Raw genomic sequence first — 22,020 nt, forward strand, 5'->3', positions numbered from 1 at the left:
TACAATAAGACACAACTCCTTACATTTTTGTCAAATTCATAATATTTAAGTTCCTCACAGCCCAATACAATGTTCCCTTTTAAACACCTAGGACCCTCCCCTTTTACGCATAGCACTGTCCTTTTTTTTAAAAAAAATATCAACGTTTATTGAGAAAGGCAAAAGAACCAGGCTAGCTCTAAACGACTTAGGCGACAGAACAAGGTCCGCACATTAACGACAAAAGCGACAGAACATGACGACATCAGTTAATTAGCAAGACCCGTATGATACCGCCAGAAGAAGGCACGCACATTAACGACACAGGCGGGATAACAAGATCTGTATGAATTATTTTAATGTTTATCTTATCATTAAATTATGCAACAGTTGTATATGACTGAGATATAATAGGTGTGTTAGTGGAAAACCACTGATGTCAATTCATCTATATGTGAGCTTTTCGCGGATTCAGTCTAAGTCTTTAGCCGGTGTCATCACCGAAATCTCTTTAAGTACTTCCCTGCACCGGATAACTCAAATCGCGATTACGATCTTTCGGGATGCAATTGTTTTAAATCGAAAGCGGAACTATGCAGGCAAAACTACATAATGTGAAATGAGGAAATATGTGTTTGGAAACATTCTTTCTATTTTAGTAGTGCTTCAGTATGTATTAGGTTACGTTGGTTCGTATGAATGAGCATTTCTCAACCGATTGTGTTCAAGCATATACCTTCCTTGTTCTGTATCAGTCAACTAATGCTACATAAGTAGTTAATCTAAGATGCTCCGTATTATATTGACAGTGCACTGATGCTCCTTTCCATTTCACAATGCAGCATTATTATTATCGTAATGTAGTTTTATAATGATCTACAATGAAATGCAAGTTATTCGTTTTTATACAATGTATATTCCTTAGGTTAAACTATACACAACTGTTGTAAGAAATAACTTGAAATTTGATGACGTTCAACCATTTACGTTATTACTTTATTCGGACTTGTTGGGGTAAAAGTAAGGTTGTGCACACAAACTGGTTTAAGCCCCCAGTAAATTTACATTTTACTGACCGTTCCGAAGCGGTACCTTACAATCCGTGATAAACATACCTAGTTTTTTATATAGTATATATGCACTGTGATGTTTGTGTAGTGTTGTGCTGCTGTTCCCTGTTTCTTGTTTGTGATGTTTTGTATGTTTTATGTCTTTAGCGTTTACCCAGTTCGATTAAACGGGGTTCATGTTTAAACTGTTGGCTTCTCAGCTTGTTTCTGTAGTTTTTCACATAAATATTGACATAGCTGGACCTTTTATAAATAAAATCTCGGATACACAAAGTCAAACTCTCTACACCTGACTATCATATAACACCTCGTATTTTCTAATAGTGTGTCGATGGCATACATTTCCATAACAAAAAAGGAACACAGTTCAAAAAATGTTGTTGTAAACAGAGTGCCTCCTGGATCACACATAGTTTTATACGTGTAATGGTAAGATCAAACTATAAGTTTGGCTTTTATGATGAGCCCTGTATTAGCAATAGAACTGTTTTTGTTATTTTATTGTTGGATTTTCTTGACAAGAGTTGTTTTACTACTTCTCTTTAATAAATGTGAAGCCTTCTTTGCTTGGTTTAGTTGATGGATGTGTCTTTGGAATTGTAGACGCTCTTGCAAGAACTAACCACTTTATCACTAAAATCATCTCACATAAACAATTATAATGCCAGAAATATTTGTTCTGGTAATTAACATCTTATTGCATGTTTGTTTGTTTTTTGCATGCTCAAAATGTCCCGTCATCAATATTCGCATTCCTGCTGCACATAAATATGTTCATCTGATTATTTTAGCGAAGATTTACTTGAAGTATGTTGTCATGAAAACGACCCGCTATGGCGTTAAGATGTCGACATGTTTTTTTTTTTTTTTTTAAAAGGATACTAAAACTTTCAAAATACTTCATTGTTCCAATACCTTGTATGGTTTGATTTAGAGAAAGTCCCAAATATCGAATGAAATCCCTGTCTATGACATAGCAACAATATCTTGAAACTTAAATAGTGTTATTTACTTTGGTTAAATATGTTATTGTATTAACTAGAAATATGGAGCATCGACACTTTCAAGACGGAAATCGCTTTTATTATCAGTTTATTGATTTTATGTTAAACACATCAGTTAGTGCTCTCAGCCTTTATAATTATATTCTCTTATAGATGTACTTTTCGTTTGTGCTTCCCCTTAAACATTTGGTTATTTTCACTGCTACTTGTTTTGAGATGTTTACTACTCTTATATAATTTGATTCCAATGTTGCTTTAATCAGTAACGCAACGTTCACTCTTCCCGATTGAAATTCTATCTCAACGTCATATTTCTCAAGCGATTTCCTAATTAAAGCTTATAAAATAGACGTTTTTGTTTACATTTGGCGTAAATGAAACCGATAAGCTTTCTTTAATTTTGTTGTAAGATCGAAAAGAAATCTCACTGATGATAACAATTGGTATTGCTTTCTGTGTCAATCTAGATCTTAGAGCAAATTCAAGCAAATTTCCTTTATAAAATGAATAACAGTGTGTGTACATTTTATGGAGTGCTATGTTATTGATACTCATTGTATAAGAGGAGCCTTTCCAGCCTAAAGCTTTACTTAACACCAATCGTTAAGAATGACAAAACAAATATGAGAGTTTGTCTACCGTCCATTACATTCAAAGAAAGCAACATAATACTCGGGGATTTTAATACTTGTTTAATATTTGCTTAAAAAATATTTCTATATTCCCGAAATGCATTTGTCTTGAAAACCGCCGATATATTTAAGTGAGCTTTTGAGCGAGTCTAATAAGGTTAACATATCATTGATCGTGGCAATGTTCTTGGTGGTGTATTTCTAACCGTGTCTCGAACAATCAAGCATGCACAGTTTCGAAGTTCAAATACACACATAGGGATCTTGGGTGAAGCATTGATATAGTTTATAGGCATGGAATATCTATTAAAAAATCATGATTGCGAAAACAAAGAGTGTACAATTACTTTCTCTCAAAACAAAAGAGCAAATATGTTTGTCTACATGGAAATATTTAATATTATATATTATATTTTCGAAATGGCATAAATTGTTTTTGTAAAATTGCTTTAATAGATATACACCGGTAATTTAAGCATTTTCGTTTTCAGATAACAACGTCATTGAAAAGTTGTGAAGAATAATTCACTAGTGCATGACCCTCCCTGGAATTAATTGTAACAATTCAAGTTGAAATTGAAAGAGCTTTGGTTCCAAAATTTGTTTACAACTAAATGGTCAGCTATGTTGTACAATCTAATACTGCCATAAATAAACTATTAATAGTGCCAAACCTAGAAGCAAAAGGAGAGTACCCAACTTAATGATTGTTTAAACATTTCTCAACAACATGTTTACATCCTACAGACACAAAACAAATCAACTATTACAAAAGTATCAACATATACAGCGTTATAGCCAGATTTATGTTGCTATGCTTGAGTGGTCTTTTTAAGAGTGTATATGATTGTAGAAACTGCATGGAATGGCAAGGGTGAGCGTTTATCTTAGAAAAAACATGGTATGGGTGAATGAACTGCAGTATTATTTATTGGATGTACTACGTTCTCTCTGCATTTTACGGGAAATTCAGAATGACAGAAATGTTTTCTTGTTCAAACCAATTGGCACGAAATGTTTCGATGCATTATTTTTCTTTAATCAATTCTGACTTGTATTATTTTAGCAATAGATTCTCAGATTGTTGGTTACGGGGAAACGAGTATTGTCGCATGTTCTTGTGTTTAATTTTCGATAAGTGTAGATAATTAATAATAACTTTGCCAATGCCAAAACAAAAACTTGAAATACATTTTAGGTCTCAAAAACACCGCAGACCACATTTATGCTACTATGCACAGATAAAAAGGAATTTAAACGCAACATGAATAACTGAACACATCGACATTTTGGCATTGGAAAATCTCCGAATGCTGTTGACATAATACAGTGGTGAATTAAAAAAGGATCGATTTTTTCAAGACAAACCCCAACGTTGAAACTGTAGAACGTTGCCTGGCAATAGTATTCAAAATATGGGCTATTTTTGGAAAGCTTATATTTAGATGCTAATAAATAAGTCGATTGTCGGTATGTATTTGGGAAAAGTAATCTCGCCATGGTGTTAAAGTCAAAGACAGTCTAACAGTTGATTAACGACTACATGAATAGTTTATCAACAGCTATCCATATTTATACGGTTAAAATGATTTATATCCATTTTGTAATTTAGTCCTTGTCAGGCATTACCAGCAACTTTACTAATTTTTCCCAGAAACGTTACTAAATGTTCCTATAAACGATACTGATTGTTCCCAGAAACGATACTGATTTTGTTCCTTGAAACGATACTGAATGTTCCCAGAAGCGATACTGATTGTCCCTGGAAACGATACTGATTGTCCCTAGAAATGATATTGATTGTTCTCAGAAGCGATACTGATCGTTCCCAGAAACGTTTTCGATTTTTGCTAGATACATAACTGATTATTCGAAGAAGCGATACTGATCGCTCACCGAAAAAAAAACTGATTGTTCGATGAAGCGAAACTGATTGTTTGCAGGAAAGATACTGATTATACACAGAAACGTTACTCCTTTTGTCAACGCAAATGTATATGCTTGCCTGAATGAATACTTCATACAAGGATAACTTTCCTATTTCATCACCATTTTAAATGAAACATAGCGCAGTCTACGCCGCTTACGGAGCACCGCCTTCGGTCGTTTACCAGAGTTTGATTGAGAGTGAAGTTTCTTAAAACACTTCGGCAAACCTCATAATACGGCCGTCTGACGGAGCACTGTTAAAACATTATTTGGAAACAGGTTTGCCGAAGTGTTTGATGAAACTAATCACCTTTTCAAACTCCGGTAATAAAACGAAGACGCGGCTCTTTAAGCGGCATAGACTGCCCTTTGTTTCATTTAAAATGGTGAAGTCAAAGAAAAGTTATCTTTGATTTTAGTCTACATTTTAAGCAAAACTTTGCCTTCTGACGTAGCATATATGACGTAATTAATCACGCGGTATACACACACTGACTTATACGTAACTGTAAACTTAATATGTTACAAACGTAAGATAAGAGTAAATTGTGCCTAAATATAGTATAAACAAGAATTTGGAACGCAGACAGTTGGTTTAACAATACGTCAATAAATGGTCGCTTTATCAAATAATGGAAGCACTGATTGAAATATATGTGAACAATAGCTAAGACAAAAAACCCGGGAGCAAACCATTATCAGTGTTATTTAGTTGTGGTTCTGATAAATGTTATTTGTATATAGGATACACGATATGAGCAATTTGTGAGTGCACAGGTTTCTGACATAACTATCTAGGTGCATGTCTTTTAAATTTCATTACTTAGCTGTACATCACTTGTCGGTATGCATTTTCGATAAGTTGTGATGGCTGAGATGTTTTCATGTGTGGATGTTTAAGTAATAGATAGTTATGCAATGCTTCATTCCATCTCGTCTTCATAAAACATACATAAAACGTTTTGTAAGTTATTGTCGGTGATGCCTAACTCGTGAACATCACACTCTTTGATATGGATGTTTTAACAAAATATAACTTATGATGCACAACAAATGAATGCTAAGCCCGTTCATACATACACGTACATACGTAGCAATACATACTAAATATCGTTTTCGATATACGTCATATAATACCTGGCTATGTTCTCGATGATTTTAAGGAATTTGACCTATATGGGAACCGTAGTTAAATGTTTAGTTAGTTAGCATTATCCATTTACGGAAGTAACACATAGCTCACATTTCTTTCATAATTAAATTTGAATTCATAGAAACGTTTACTCCAATTATGGCAAGAAATTAATATAAGTTATTTGACTTGTTTTACATCCATTAGTCATCATATTCATGTTTTGTACTTATTGTCTGTAAAATTTTGTAATACATATTGTTTAAGATAATACAATAAATTGAAATGAAATGTTATATATTTATGTGTTGCCGCCGCAGCATCCTTTGAACCTGCATCATGGAGAAATTTTGATTAGTTTTATCGCCTTCCTTGGCAGTAAGGAACGTCAGTAATTTCAATACAGAAGTTATTTCGTCAGTTTATTGAAATTGAAAGATAGCAAAACGTTACTCAATTATTTCAACCTTTCTATTATTTCCATATGTTTTCACTAAAAAGGCATTCTAGTTTATTTGATGAGTTTATGCTTTTCAGCAGAATAATTTGTATTTTCACTTCTTTTAATGCGTCATATTTTCACAGCTCTTCAAATATTTGTGTCCCGAGTTGCTCAATGTAGGCAACATACCTTTAACTCTGCAAGGTTGATTTATTTTAAAAGACTTCACACCATAATGTCACAATGTTATAATTACCACGTTATTTTGCAATTAACGCCAATGAAATTGACCTAAAAAAATAGTGCTCCCGTAAGGCGTTGATAATGTGATGAACACCAAATTTAACAAATATTTCGTATAAATTCAATTCAAATTGTTTAGTTCATGATATAAGTGTTAATGTTCTAAAAGACCTGAGTGTAACTGTTGTGTCCCTGTTATTTACACTCATTATTATTTGGACAACATTTTTACGTCGCCTTAAGCTAAACTTAATTTTAAAAAAGGAAAATGAAACACTTTTCTATACCATCCATTACCATCAAAGAACACAAACTATGTTCCCTTAGAGATTCACTTTTAAATTTTCGTGAAATAACAGAAATTGCTTTCCAATTTTTACATACCTATCGAAAGATGACACTGTACCGAAACACATTTATCATGAAAGTGCCAATCACTTCCCATTAATAGCTTAGCTAACAAGGCGTAAACAGGATCCTCATCATTATACCATCGACCACCAATGACCTTCTACCAGTGATGCGTAGCAACAAGCATACACAGTGTCATTTTCAAGTTCAACCCCCGCCTTTATAATGCTTTCACTCAAATTGATCAACCTGCGGTTTTGACTTTAACGATAAAAATACTTATTGGTACATAAATGGTACATAAATGCTGAACACATATATTTTTGGAAAAGACATCCTTCTGATACACAAAACACTTTCATCTGTACGGGTTAAACAAGCCAGTTCTTCGACTTAAATGGTAAGTCCAACACCTAACACTTGCGACTCGCGTACTCCAGACAAATAATAGTTTAGTTTTAATTATTTAATTTATATCGAATGTAAAACAATTTATTACAAAATCATATCAAATACCCTCGTTGGCATGATCTTTCGCGATAGTGTGTTTCTGCGTTGTCCGGTCTCGAAGTGGCGAGAACCCTCGCTTATGGGGTGGCCGGAAAGGGGGTGTCTTCCTGGTAATACAGTTTTACCTCTCAACACTATACAAATATTGCCTTCGTTAGGTTAGATACTCTCTTTACTGTCTGTTATATAGCATATAATGCGCACACATAGGAATTTTCTCAGCTACTTATTTCCCTGGGGTCTTTGATCAAGTCTGATAATATTTCACTGGCATTGGACTTTACATTTAAAGGTTATGCCTTCATCAAACTAAAGGCAGCTTACTTCATTTATTTGTATTTCAAACTGTAATACTCACCAAAAAATAAAAAGACTACTTGATGCATCCATTCACCTGGATTTATATACATGCCATACTTTTATGGTTCTAATTAGGTAAGTAATGTACCAGCAACAGTGTTGAAATACCAATGAGATTTTTTGGAACGATTATATCTCATCAGCGGTAATTTTTTTAACATAATCTTTTGGAGTTATTTTATAAGACTAAATTATTACACGGCACGAACCGAACAAAAACGTTTAATAGCATGATTGTCAGAATTCGCAGAAACAACATGCACTGAAGCAAAATATCCCCGAAGTATCTTAATGCAAATCTAATTAAAACCATGTTTAACTTATCAAATAAAGAAGGAACACAATTGAACACCCTTGAAGTTATGTAATGGGCTGGCGGTGTACTCATTTCGTCTGCATTATGTTGCTTGTATAGAAGAAATGAGCGATTCAAATTTGTCGTTTTACAACATTGCTTTAAACTTTAGGCTTTTCTATACTGGGGTACGTGTCATACTTTTCAGCATCTCTTAGTACATCGTCAGCTCAGATGTCTACTTATTTCTGCCACAGCTACGTTACGTCACTTTGCCCGTACCAGAAGGACATTTGTTTTTGCGCTCTTGTTGCTAGAATCCGAGACGAATATGGTGACGTTAATTGAGAATGAATCGAATTGGTCGATTATTCATTAAATATATCATATTGGGTAGTTCATTTTATGTGGCCGAAAGGTGGCCCACTGGAACATAAAATTCTACGTTATAGATCTTCTTGAAATTCTCTATTGCAATGTGGCTACATTAGTAGTTCATCTACAACCCTCCAAAGCACTGTCAGTGTACTGCGTTATTTTAAGTTCATCTAATGTAACAACATAACTCAACGTTGAACTGTACCTAACCTTATTGACTATCTAGTGACAATATCAGTTATCACACAATATGAGGTATAATCAATTCTGGGTTATTAGTTTCAACCTATGACCTGTTATATCGGTACGGCTTCAAGTCACTTATATTTTATTTTGATTTTCTGCACAGTTGCTGAATTTTGCATTTGTAGAGTATGATTTTGATTAAATGATACGAAATTTTGAAAAATAGATGTTATAAAGATAAACGATTGAGGCGTCCAATGTATTATGCGAATTTTGAATCCCAGATCTGGAACTCAAGACATTCTTATCCTTATTGTTAGACATGATCCTGTGATCCATTCAGTTAATTGGACAATTTACAGACCAATCAAGATTCTACTCTTAAATTTAAGCTAAACCTAAGTTGGTAATTGAATAGGGCACCTGGATATTCCATTTTTTAATATAATAGGGTAGGTTGTTATGTGTTAAGTTAGAAATCGTAGAAGGTAAATCGGTGTTTTAACAAACACGCTATTGTTTCTTTGAAAGATTGCAAAATAGTCATTTCAAGTCTGATTTGACGGGAGGTTCCAGGATTTAGGGGCGCAATTCCCTTCCAATGACAACAATAATATATGGGTCACAAGGCCTATGACTTAAATACCACCGCAGTCTAACCAATCAGAACTAAAGAAAAATGCATATCGACAGTAATATATAATTACTGAATGTAAGGAACTCAAACAAACTAATACCGCGTGTCTGGGCAAGCAAAAACATCGAATCGCTTATTTCTGGTTTCGTTCGCACGCTCTTCATCGGGTATTCTTTTAATTAGAACAACAGAATATAATGTTTGTTTCTTCTTTGATATATTTCCTATTGGCTCACTGCTTCTCCTTTTCATGTGAGTATGTTCAATTGCCGAACGTTCTGTTTAATAACTCACCCGAGGCGATCAGTTACAACATTGCACTATTATCTTTCATTATGATCTGGCTTAATTAACAAAACAGTGTGGCAATATTTGTTTCGTTAAATGGTATTGCAATTACATATAAACAGATGCAAGTGAAATGTAATCGAAATACCAGTATTTTTCTGGCAATGCATATTACAATAGAACACGAAGGCATACTTCTGAATTCGATATTAAAGCGCTATAAGCTGTATTTTGTAGCGGAATCAGTTAACCATTTCTTTAGTTAATTTGAATTAGCGGTATGTGTTTACAGAAATGAAATATACTATTTTTATCTATTTTTTTAATAAATAATTAGTACAAATGTTTAAGGCTGTAACGATTCATCGGTGCATCGTGAAATTGCGATTCGGTGCCCGACGATATACTATATCGTATCGCATTGTAAAAAATCGTGTGTATCGCGTATCGTTACATTCGTTACCTCGACTTAAGATCTGTATGCTTAAAACACTTTCCAAACATCTTTGCACGATCCGGTCAATTTGTTAATTTTTTATTTTTAACTGTCGAAGCAGCGAAAGCCACTTCAGCCGCATTTTCGTAAACAGCAGGTAGAGCTAGCAAATACGTTACAACTAGTATCTTACTTATCTTACTTATCTTCACCGTGTTTATTTTTCAAACTAAAATGAGAAATGTAAATAAAATTATGAAATGATTTGCATTTTAATTTTCTTTTTTAAATTTGATTTAGAAATGATATGAAAAAACTGGAATCTGCGAGCTAGCTGTATGCGAAAAAGCGGCTGAAATGGCTTTCGCTTTTATGACAGTGTTAGTCGTCTGCAAAGACAAGAATGGCGGAAGGAAATACGACCGGTAGTAAAGAGAACAAAAGACAAATAAATAATACTCCTTTAATAACAATAATTGGCTCAACAATTAACATTTAACAAAGAGGCAAAACTAAATGAACAATTTTCATTTAATAAAAATATGATCAACAATTACAAATGGCAAACATTAACAAATAATATTCATTTAATAATATAGAACACAATTTACAAACTATTAAAAACATTAAACTATAGTTTTGGTAAGGATATATATGCTTAACAATTTACAAAATAGGCAAACATTAAAGTCCTACATAATTTTTTTTATATATATATATATTAAGCATATCGTGATATATCGTGAATCGCATACTCCGCATCGTGATACGTATCGTATCGTGAGTTGAGTGACGATACACAGCCCTACAAATATTAAGTCCCTTCAGAAAAACAGTGCATATAGCCTTTACATTTGCATTCGACCGTCTTTGCCGAGTGTTGACGAGATGCGAAGTGAACATTTAATTGATGGTAACGAACAATTTTATGATTTTACAATTAATTTAATAACTGCTTATCATATTTCAAATTGTCTTGAAACAAAATATTAGCATTTTGTCTTCTGTTGGTAAATAAAGCGTCTGAGCCATCTGGACTAATTTAAGCGACAGCTGTAAAACCCGTATTGTTATCATAATGTCGATGACGTTAAAAGTAAATAGTGCGGCGGTGGGTGAATGTGCGCTGTATCAACGTTGTTTCAAATGGAGACCTACAGGAGTGAGAATATTAATTATTATTCTATAACTAATCTATATGTCCAATCGTAGACGCTCTTTTGAACCACGTGACCGTACAATATATTTCCGTATTGGGACGAACGCGCGTACAAAAATCCCATATATTTTATATTGAACGATTCACAGGCCCCATGTTAAACCTATGATTAAGACCGAAACTCGTACACAGTTTGGAAAGTCATATTGGACTTGCCGAGCGGCTCGGCCAATATGGCTTTCCAAGCTGTGTACTCGTCCAAATATGTATCCGTATTGTACAGAGCAATGTTACCTATAAATATGTTAATATATACATGTCAATAAAGTCATGGTCAATTAAATGTTCCTGAGATCTTGAACATGACATTGAGACAAATTGACATAATACTTTTGTCTACTTTATCACGCTTCTTTGAGCTAAACCTAATGCATGAATGGATTAGATTAATACCAGGAGAAATCTTTCATATTAAACATTCCAAATCAAAACGCATCTGTACTTCAACAATGCTTTGCTGGTATTTTGCTCTCCTAATTAGAACCAGACAATATGCAGAGAAGGTAAATCCAGGTTAATGGATGTCTCATTGGGCCTGTTTCATTAAACTGTCGTTGTAGCTACCTCAAGAATCTTACATGTGTTGGAACATGAGAAATGGTAGACTGTTTTTTTCAGTTTCCCGACGGTTTGAACTTGCATAAACATAAAGTTCAGCTCTTTTTAAACCAATATAACGAAAATATGATTTCTGTATGTATTGGCATCACTTAACATTTGGTAAATTATTCACGTAGCGTAACAGTTTGTTAGATATCGAGTTATTGAAGTTGTTTATATTAAACTAATACGGCGGTATTTCATAGTAACTAGTCAACTTATTTATTTTCACTGATGAATTCAACAATTTACCCCGCACTGCGACATTTTATACCAGTAATTGTTAAAACTTCTGCAGGTCGTTGAATCCCCACAATAGAATGTGCAGCTTTATTTTGATTGATTGTATTATATTTCTATTTGATTTGGGATATTGACATCGTTTCAGTGTATTATGTGAGGATCGCGTCATTGTTTACTTTTCAATACATGAATAGGTAACGATATCGTGACACTATATTCCCAGTGCATTTAAACAAGGTATGAATACAGAGTTTAACTTAGTGGTTGTGATTTGAATTATATGATTCACAACTTTTCAATTATGTAGTTTTGAACGAAACTATATGTATTTACGGCATATCATGACCGAAGCCAACCCTTACAATCTAGAGAAAGGTCCCTTTTTGTCTGCTTTGGCTTCAAAATACATGTTTTAAGTATGTATTCTTTAAAAAAACGTGTTGGTTTTATTTTGCTTTAAATGCGTTTGCACTAAAGGTCTATTGGAATTGTAGCTCGTCCCAAAACATTATTCTCGAACCTCCTGGGAAATATGTAGCTGATATTTGTTTTTACTTGGGTCCATTATCCGCCATCATACAGATTGTAAAAAAATATAGTGACATTACTTAATAAATTGTTATTTGCTCTTGCACAAACACCATAAATATTTTGTATTTATTTACTTTAAAATGACGTATAAAATTACACTATGACGTGTACATCTATTTTCAGCATTTTTAAGTCGATGATGAAGAAAGCTACACGAATTGTTATATAAGTATATATCCTGCTCGAGTCAGCATCAGGGGAATATATCGGTACTTTGGTCTTGTGTGAGAGGCCAGAATAAACGGTTCTTGGTGGACTTCACTCCAGGAGCGTTCGGATGAGCGATTTGTCCTCAAATTAGATATACTACATTTTCATGGATTCTGGTAAAACTAGAAATCCCCTTTCAAATTGTATGCCCTCGTCTGGTTGTTAACGGCACGGCCAATATCACAATCAATCGAACAGCTATGGATAACTATGTCAACTCTAAAGAAAGTTATTGCAAAATGTTATGTTATGTTAACATATATCCTGAAATATCAGAAAACCAGCTTAGCTGTTGGTCTGATATTTTATTCCGTGTCGAAGTTGACGTGCACTAACCTAGTGGGTTAACTTGGAGAGTCCCTTTCGCTCATTTCTGAGGATTAAATGTTATTACAGGTATCACATTAGGAGACCCTTTCGACCGGTACAATTCAGATCAGCGCCTTAATACCTCAACAGAATAATATACCAAAAGTACACCTATCAGGCACGACTGGACAGCAAAACCTCTTGGGCTCAATAAAGTTAAACAGCGGTTTGTAATATTAACTTTATTCTTGTCTCAACATTTTCCAACACAATATTGACATCTGGACACAAACGAAGGTGTCACTAACAAAATACACACCTTAGTGACACGGTTATTATTAACAAAGCAATAGTTCTACTCATTGGTGGTCTTCTGAATGAATGTATGTGATTGATACCTGCAGCCAATTGTATAAACACTGGTAAATAATTACCTCGGTAAGTAAAACCACCGGTAAATTCCGTGGTAATATTACCATGGCGGTAAGAATGTTGTATAAAAGAAATTACCAAGGCGGTAAATTTACCAGGGTAAATTTTACCAAAATGTCCCATAATGCAATAGTGACGTCATTTTCCCGCACAGCTGTCAGATAGGAGGTATCTTTTTTATATAAATATGAACGTCCACATTCCATTTTTATAAAAAAAATCTAAAAGGCAGGTTTAATGGCAAAATTCATTAAATCGGTCCTACAAGTTACATGGTAAATATTCAACAAAACAGTACAAAGTAACTTTAAAAGTATTTATAAGCTACTCCTGTGGCTGATCAATAAAACACATGCAACACTTTAAGGGGTAGGTTTATTCTGAATTCAGGGGTGTTTCTCTTTACTTCATATAAAACGGTCAACGAATACCCAGAAAAATGTGAACATTATTGCAATGATATGCAAGTCATAATGACACAACATATCTGAATAATTTAAAAAAAGAACAGATTTTAACTGACAAGAAATTATACTTGCTTACACAAATTACAAAAAAAATATCTTTGAATAAAATTTAATGGTATCGTCCGTTTTTCTCACGCTGACACTTAAGGAATTTATAGTCAGTTTCAACTTGTCATAGAAATGATGCACTGACTTTCATAGAATTGATTCTCATTAAAGTGTTCAATAATTCATAATTTAATCTAATATGTACCATTTTTTCAGTATTCCATGTATTTCTTAATTAAAGCTGTGAGTCCATTATTATATTTTAAACTGAATTATTGCTTAAATTAAGAATATATGTTAGCAAACACCTCTGATTCTTTTAGTGTCAATACAATCACATATTATAAGTGTATTAAGTCATGATCTTTTTTATATCTCCTATGTGAAATGTCATTTCTTGAAGAATTCCATTTATTAAATGCTGCATCCAACCACTTTGAAAATTCATAAGATTATTAAACTGCATGCGGCATTTGTATAATATATCAGTTATGCTTATTATTAATGACCAAATGATCTTGAGTCTTTTTCTTTGATCTTGTTTGTAGTATATATATATTTGTATGATTATGTTCCTACCAATAGGCTTGCAGTAGTCTCAACTTGGCACTAAAAGTGCAATCATGTATAATTAACTTAATGAAATTATTTTTAGTGTCTGCTTATTTATGTCATCATTGTTTCTGTTTAAAATAGAATAAAACATGATCTCTTCAGTTATTGTCAGCACTATTTAATAGTATTTTTTAACTATTTAAAAACTAAGCAGTCCCATTGTGGATGTCAAATTTAAGTGTTAAAAGTACTTACTCATATAGTCACCATATTTCCATTTTACAGGAGCATAAAGTCAATATACAAGGAGTGTAACATTTATTTTCTATTTTCATTAAACTATAAATGGTCTTAAATTCAAAATCAAAGTCAATTCTTATGTAGATACCAATAACCAGAATCAGCAATGTTAAACAGCATATAATACACTAGCGGCTCCATGAAGTTCATTTTGTGATGTTTTTTTGACGGCACATTTGTCATATAACCTTGGTCCTCCACTGGTAGCAATCTAAAAAAAAAAAAAAAATATTTTGTAAACATTAAAATTATATGTTGTCTGTGAAAATCAGCTTCATATCTTAAATGGCTGGTTAATGAATATTTGGCGCAGATATGAAATTATGCACTCTTTTTTTTGGGGGGGGGGGGTGACGGCGTTCCCTAGAAGCCAATGTTTCTATAAATTTGAAAGGTAAATTAACAAGAGCGTCGGTAAGAGATGATGGCTTTCACAATAAACAAACAAGTTATTAATATTTTCCTTTCACTAAAATGACAGTATACTGATAATTTACAGAAGAAAAAATCATCTTATTATTACCTCACTGCTCTTGGTGTCTTTAATCATGTGCCTGTTAAATGTTCTAACATCACACTGGCTCTGCTGGCTTTCGCTGATGAAAAGCCTAAAATGATTATTTTTATTCATTATCACAATTATGAAATGGTTGTGTACAATTGAACATAAACATGTTTATCATAGAACTGTATATGTCACAGTACTGGTATAATTTATATACATTTTAACAAACTCAAAGTAACATACTTGGGTATGTTGTCATACCACAGGTGTTGTGTTTGTCAAATATACAGTAAACCTTTATATTATCAATGCACTTTACAGTATATGGTTAGCAACCACCCAATTGTGTGCCTCTCTAGTTAAAAGAAAACTGTAGAAATAGACTATAGACTGAGGTATTTTTCATAGAAAATGACGTCATAGCTGTCATTTATTGTTGAATGTTTACAGGCGGTTCAATTTGATTGTAAATATTTATGTGCAAAATACTCAAAATATGTGCAAAGTGGGATACATTTCAACAAAGTAAAGTCGAGACCTGCAATCAAGTGTTGGTCTCGAACCATTTGCATTTAATTTTGAAAGATTTTGGAATTATTTAAACGCAAAACAAGGTAAATACATTCTTAAACTGAAGATTTCTTGTGTCACCGTTTTTGTACATGAAACTTGTTCGTTGAAATATTTCCAAAGCATTTATTTGTTTACACAGTGGTTATTGGCGATTTCTTACCTCTGTATTCCTGTCTTCTATTGATATGGATGAAATGGAACAGTTTTCTATTCACGAAGTTTCAATTTGTCTTTAAAATCGACAAAATGAGTTGTGAATCGAGCGCTTGTTTATGTCTGGTCGGCCATCTTGATTCTGGTAACTGAGACGGTAAATCAATTTACCCACCTCTTGGAGGAGGGTAAATATTACCGCGGTAAATAGCTTGGTAAAATCTTAGTTTAGTTTTATACAATTGCTTACCGCCAATTTACCAGAAAAGTTACCGCCGGTAAAATATTACCCTGGGTAAATCTGTTTATACAATTGGCTGCAGTATGGGAACAGTAGCTATATGTTCAGTGCCGTTTTAACGTTTTAGGCAATAAAAACATACCTCACGTTTTTTTTATAATGAAATAACATGAAATGATGTTTTTAACTTCTAAAGATGCAACCTCAGCATCCTTTAAGCGTGCTTTGTTAAACTGTTTCGATTTGTTGTACCGCAATACTTGGCAAGCGATGTTACCATAAGTATGGAACATCAGTGATTTCAAGAAATAAATTACTACATCAGTTTATTGAAATTGAAATACAGCGGAACATAAATAAGGTATTTTAGCCTTTTTATTTTTAATTCAAATTTAATTAATTTTGAATAAATTCAAATTTAAGAGTTAAGTTCAGATATTGATGTTAATTTTCTAAAAGAACTAACGGTAACAGTTGTGTCTCTGCCATTTTCACTTATTGTTGTTTAGACAACATTTCTACACCGAAGCCTTAAGCTAAACTTTGATAAAGGAAAATTCAAACTTTTCTCTTACGCTCATTTTAATCAAAGAACAAAAAATATTTTCCCTTAGAGATTCGCATCTAAATTATGGTAAAAGTGTAATTGTTTGTTTTGTTTTTAATTATTAACATACATATTAAAAGATGACCCTGTACCACAACAAAATTGTCCTGATGAAAGTGCCAATAACTTACCATTAATAGCTTAGCTAACAAGGCGTGAACAGTATCATCATCATTATATCATCGCTTGATACAATGGCCGTTAGGGGGTTTTTTCTAGCAGTGTTTCGAAGAAAACAAACAAATACAGTTTCATTTTCAAAATTTAACCCCTGCCTTTATAATGATGCCACTCAAGTTGATCAACCTGCGGCTTTGACTTACAATTATATAAACATACTTATTGGTATATAAATGCTAGAAACTGCATTTTAGGAAAAGGCATCCTTGAGATTCACAAAACACTTACACGTGTTCAAATTAAAGAATAATACAATGAAAAATATAGAGACAACCCCAGAAGTTAAACATTTAAAAAAACTGTTTCGGGACACAAGGCAAGGCCCAAAACTACAATGAACTTAAAAACAATAATACTAGCATCACATACAAATAACCAAAAGTATATTCATTTATAGAAATGGTAAGTGTTCTATTGAACATCTGCGACAGATTAACCCCAGACAAATATCAGTTCAGTTTAAATTATTGATTTAACAACGATTGTGAAGCCAGTTATTACAACAGTATATTAATCACTCTCATCGAAACGATGTTATGAGAGTGTGGTCTTTCATTGCCCGGTTAACGCAGTGGATAGCAAACTCGCTCCTCTCAGCAACTTATTTCCCCGAGGATCTTGGATCAAGTCTGATAATATTTCACTGGATTTTGACTTTACTCTTGAGGAGAGCTCGATTTCAGGAAAAGCATTTATAGCAAAATGAGTATTTCTAAATTAAACAAACTGAAAAATTGATGAAATGCATTCTGTCAAAACAACACGCGAAATGGGAATCATCCTCATTAATCATTCCTCTTATTGTAGATTGCAAATAAATATTCCACCCGGCTAGTCTGTAATGTGCGAATGGTTGAAAGGAACGCCAAAAATGTAGTACTTACATAAGCTTTGAAAAAATGTCATCCATGAATGACATTTCTGTTAATCAAAGTCACAAGTGATAGCACATCAAATATTAAACATGTGGACTCCAAAAAACCCAAAGCTTTTATGTAGCAATAAGTATAGAAATACAACGGGGTCATTCTAAGAAGAAAAATACATCTACAATATATGAAACAAAGTCATGGGTTCATTCGGAGTTAAACTTCATTTCGACTATGTAGTTTCATAGAGCTCTGTGTTAATATTTTGAACAAACGTTTATGAGATTGTACGGACTTAAGCGAAATACCTCATCAATAACATGCTCGACATTTGCAAATAAAATTGTAATAAACTTGTTGTTTACTGTTTTCACTTTGGCGGTATTGTTTATTATTTTCGATAAGCGAATATAATTAGAAATAAGTCTGGCAATGTCAATGCGCGAAACAAAAACATGGCCGAGCTATTTACTTGCTCTACTTTCCCTATGCATTTCACTGGTGATTAAAAATAATGCGAATATCGTTTGACATTGGTTGACCTAATATAATTATCGTACTTTTCCTCTGGTTATATTTGCATGTCATCGTCATTAAATGTTTGAAGGAAAAAAATGTCAGAGTGGTAGACCAGCTAGTTCACTTCTGTCAAGTTTTAAACTAGGTTTTTATATTAAGGAACTGAAATTAATTTCGGATATTTTAATAATATAAATGTGTGGAAGAATTGCAACAAGGTGATCATACATATATGGAGTTAGAACCAAACTTACTTAATTCTTGATGAAATTGAAGGTATCATGATAATCGACAAACGTGTTTGTACGATCCACATTTCGATCAATTACTAGGGTTTTAATGTTATTTCAAGCAGCAACAACAGTCATTCGGACGCCATTTTAGTCGGCATGATTTACAGATCATCGCCTACATATCTCAACAGTGTCATGGACAGAAAACATTTTAAATCATAGTTCATTTATGGTGGTATTAACATAACTAAAATGAGTCTTATTTAAAGACAGCCATATTCACATAGAAACTCAAAACAGTTATTCCAATTAACATGAATTGATTTCAAATTCAAAAAAAAAATCCCTCACTACCCCACACATCTTTTGTCATTTTTGTGTGTATTAAACAGACATATTTATTTACTGCAATTCCTTTTCTTTGTGAAGTTTTTCATTCGTTTAATGATCAATGAGATCTATAGGTCATTCGTCGTGTACGTTGAGACCAAGCAAGATCCTTCTTAAATTGCATTTGGAAGAATTGGGGATGAAACCTTGTTTTAAAGCAAAAACATAACATAAAGATAGCGCTTTGTACTTTCATGTCACAAACTTACCCAGCAAAGGTTAATTCAACTTAATTCAATATTTTGTTGTAAAATAAACAGGTATATTCTGACATTTGCAAAGAGGAATTTTCTTACTCAAAAGTTGTTTTATTTCTGTGTTTACATTAATTTATCTTCATAAATAAGTTGTTAAGCCCATGTTTGTATTTTTTTTTAAATATGAAAATGGTTAAGAGACTTAGCTTTTTGCAGACATACAACATTTTAGAATTACAATAATTTGCATTAAACATTATCGGACATGAATCACACTATTTAAACCTCTATACAATTATCAAATATGTCCGTAACTTTCCGATTCATTTCACTCGGCGACTTTTTTTTCTGTGATGTACCGATCAAATGCTGTTAACTACAGGTGGTTGCTGCTAACATTTACGATTTGGATTCCCTCTTGCAGTTTAAGCACACTACGATACAAAAAAACAGGTTCCTTACGTCAGCGACTGTTAGCCTTAGAAGAACGCTGAGCAGTTCCAATCAAATACATATACTTTGTTTGTCTTGGGTATTCCCGAAAAACCTCTCTTTGATAGTGGTTTCACCTCGAATATAATGACAGATGGAAGGCTACTTCCATGTAGTTTGTTTTCTATTAAACTGCATCATTAATCATTTTACAATACACACGGACATGAAGACAAAGCAATTTCTAAACTGGAATATACTTCTTTTTCATTCAAATGTTGTTTGCTAAGATATAACAATATGATTCCCATGACCCATCAGTCACGAACGCAGAATGTACTGAATTCATTTCAATTAGCATGATAATCAGCAGGTGGATACTTTAAAGGGAGTTCATTTGTCAGGGTCCTAAATATTTCACAAAGGTCAAAGGTGTCCATACACAGATTAACTGCAATTCTGAAGTATATTTTAATTTAATGCGCATTGCTGTAAATTATATCTGGAATCATCAAGCTAAACACAAACAAAGCATCCAAGAAAATTGCACGAATACAAATTAAGATGTTTCCTCGGCGTAACGGTCAAGGGCATTTGTTTAATCGACTTAACATATATACATTTTACCGCAATAAATCATCGTTAAACGATTACAAGTGTAATAAGGTAAGATCAGATAAATGTTGCATTCATCTTCAAATGAAATTTAAACGAAGCGCAATTAAGTTTAAATATATGTATTTCAAGTTGTTATACTCACCAAAAGATATTACGACTTCTTGATGCATCCATTTACCTCGAATTGTAAACCTGTCACACTTTTCTGGTTCTAATCAGATTAGTAATGTACCAGCAACAGTGTTGAAATACAATGGATATTTTTGGAACGTTTACATATGTTCATCTTTAATGTACTATTAGCACAATAATTTTGGGAGTTATTTTATGAGACGAAATTAATACACAGCGAGAACCGAACAAAAACGTTTAGCATGATTGCCAGGAGTTTGGTGGAAAAACGTGTCCTATTCAAACACGAAAGCAAATAGTTCCGCATAATTTAATGCAAATCTAATTCAGACAATAGTTAACATGTTAAAGAAAAAAGAAAAAAATTAAGCCCACTTTAGGTGTTGTACTGGGCTGTTGTTGTAATTATTTTGTCTGTATTATGTTGCTTAAATAGAAGTAATGATCGATTCAATCTCATAGTTTCACATCATTGATTCAAACTTTAGGCATATCTATATTGGTGGACATGTATTCTATTTCAGCATCTAGTAGTAAATCATAAGTTCCCATGTCTACATGTTTCTATCGCAGCTATGAAACGTCATTTTGTCAGTGCCAGAAGGACGTTTCGGGTTGCTAAATCCGACGCACATATGGTGACGTTAATTGAGGCTAATTTTAAAAGCGGCTGTGTCGATACTAACAACATATCATTCGCCTGCAAACTTTGTCGATATAGATTAAAACAATGAATCGAATTGGTCGACCAATTATATCAAATTGGTTAGTGGCCGAAAAGTGGCCCGCTGGCACATAAATGGTTACGTAATTATTTTTTGAAATTCTCTATTACAGAACGGCTACATTAGTAGTTAAACCGCAGTTTAACAGACCATCATCAGAACTAATGGAAACTGCATATCGACAGGTGATTAATAAATAATTACTGTACAAGGAACTCAAACAAATTGATAACACGGGTCTGCGCAAGAAAAAAAACAAATCGCCTATTTCTTGTTTCTCTCTTCATCGTGTGTTCTGTTTATTACAACAACAGAAAGATTTGTGTTTCTTCTTTGATATATCCACTGTTGGCTCACTGCTTCTCCTCTTCATGTGAGTATGTTCAATTGCCGTACGTTCTGTTTTATAACTCAGCTGAGGCGATCAACAACATTGCACTATTATCTTTCATTATGATCTGGCTTAATTAACAAAACAGCATGGCAATATTTGTTTCGTTAAATGGTATTGCAATAACAAATAAACATATGCAAGTGAAATGTGATGGAAATACCAGTATTTTTTTCTGGCAATGCATTTAACAATTAAACAAAAAATCGTACTTCTGAATGAGATGTTTAAGCGCTATAAACTGTGCGTTGTAGCGGAAACTATCTCTTTATTTGCTTTCAATGGGCGGTAAGTGTTAACAGAAACGAAATAATTATGTTTATGTTTTGAATATATATTTATATATATTGACTCCATTCAGAGATACACTACATATTGCCTTTACATTCGCATTCGATAGTGTTTGTCA

The 22,020-nt window shown here is 33.2% G+C and overlaps 1 protein-coding gene across 1 annotated transcript in view; it reads right to left on the minus strand.

Moving 5' to 3' along the window:
• LOC128231757 (glutamate receptor ionotropic, NMDA 2B-like) overlaps window positions 1-22,020 on the minus strand; it is a 220,720-nt gene that overhangs the window by 92,458 nt on the left and 106,242 nt on the right. The window lies entirely within an intron of this gene.

The sequence above is a fragment of the Mya arenaria genome, chromosome 4, assembly GCF_026914265.1.
Source record: "Mya arenaria isolate MELC-2E11 chromosome 4, ASM2691426v1".
Classification (NCBI taxonomy): Eukaryota; Metazoa; Mollusca; class Bivalvia; order Myida; family Myidae; genus Mya; species Mya arenaria.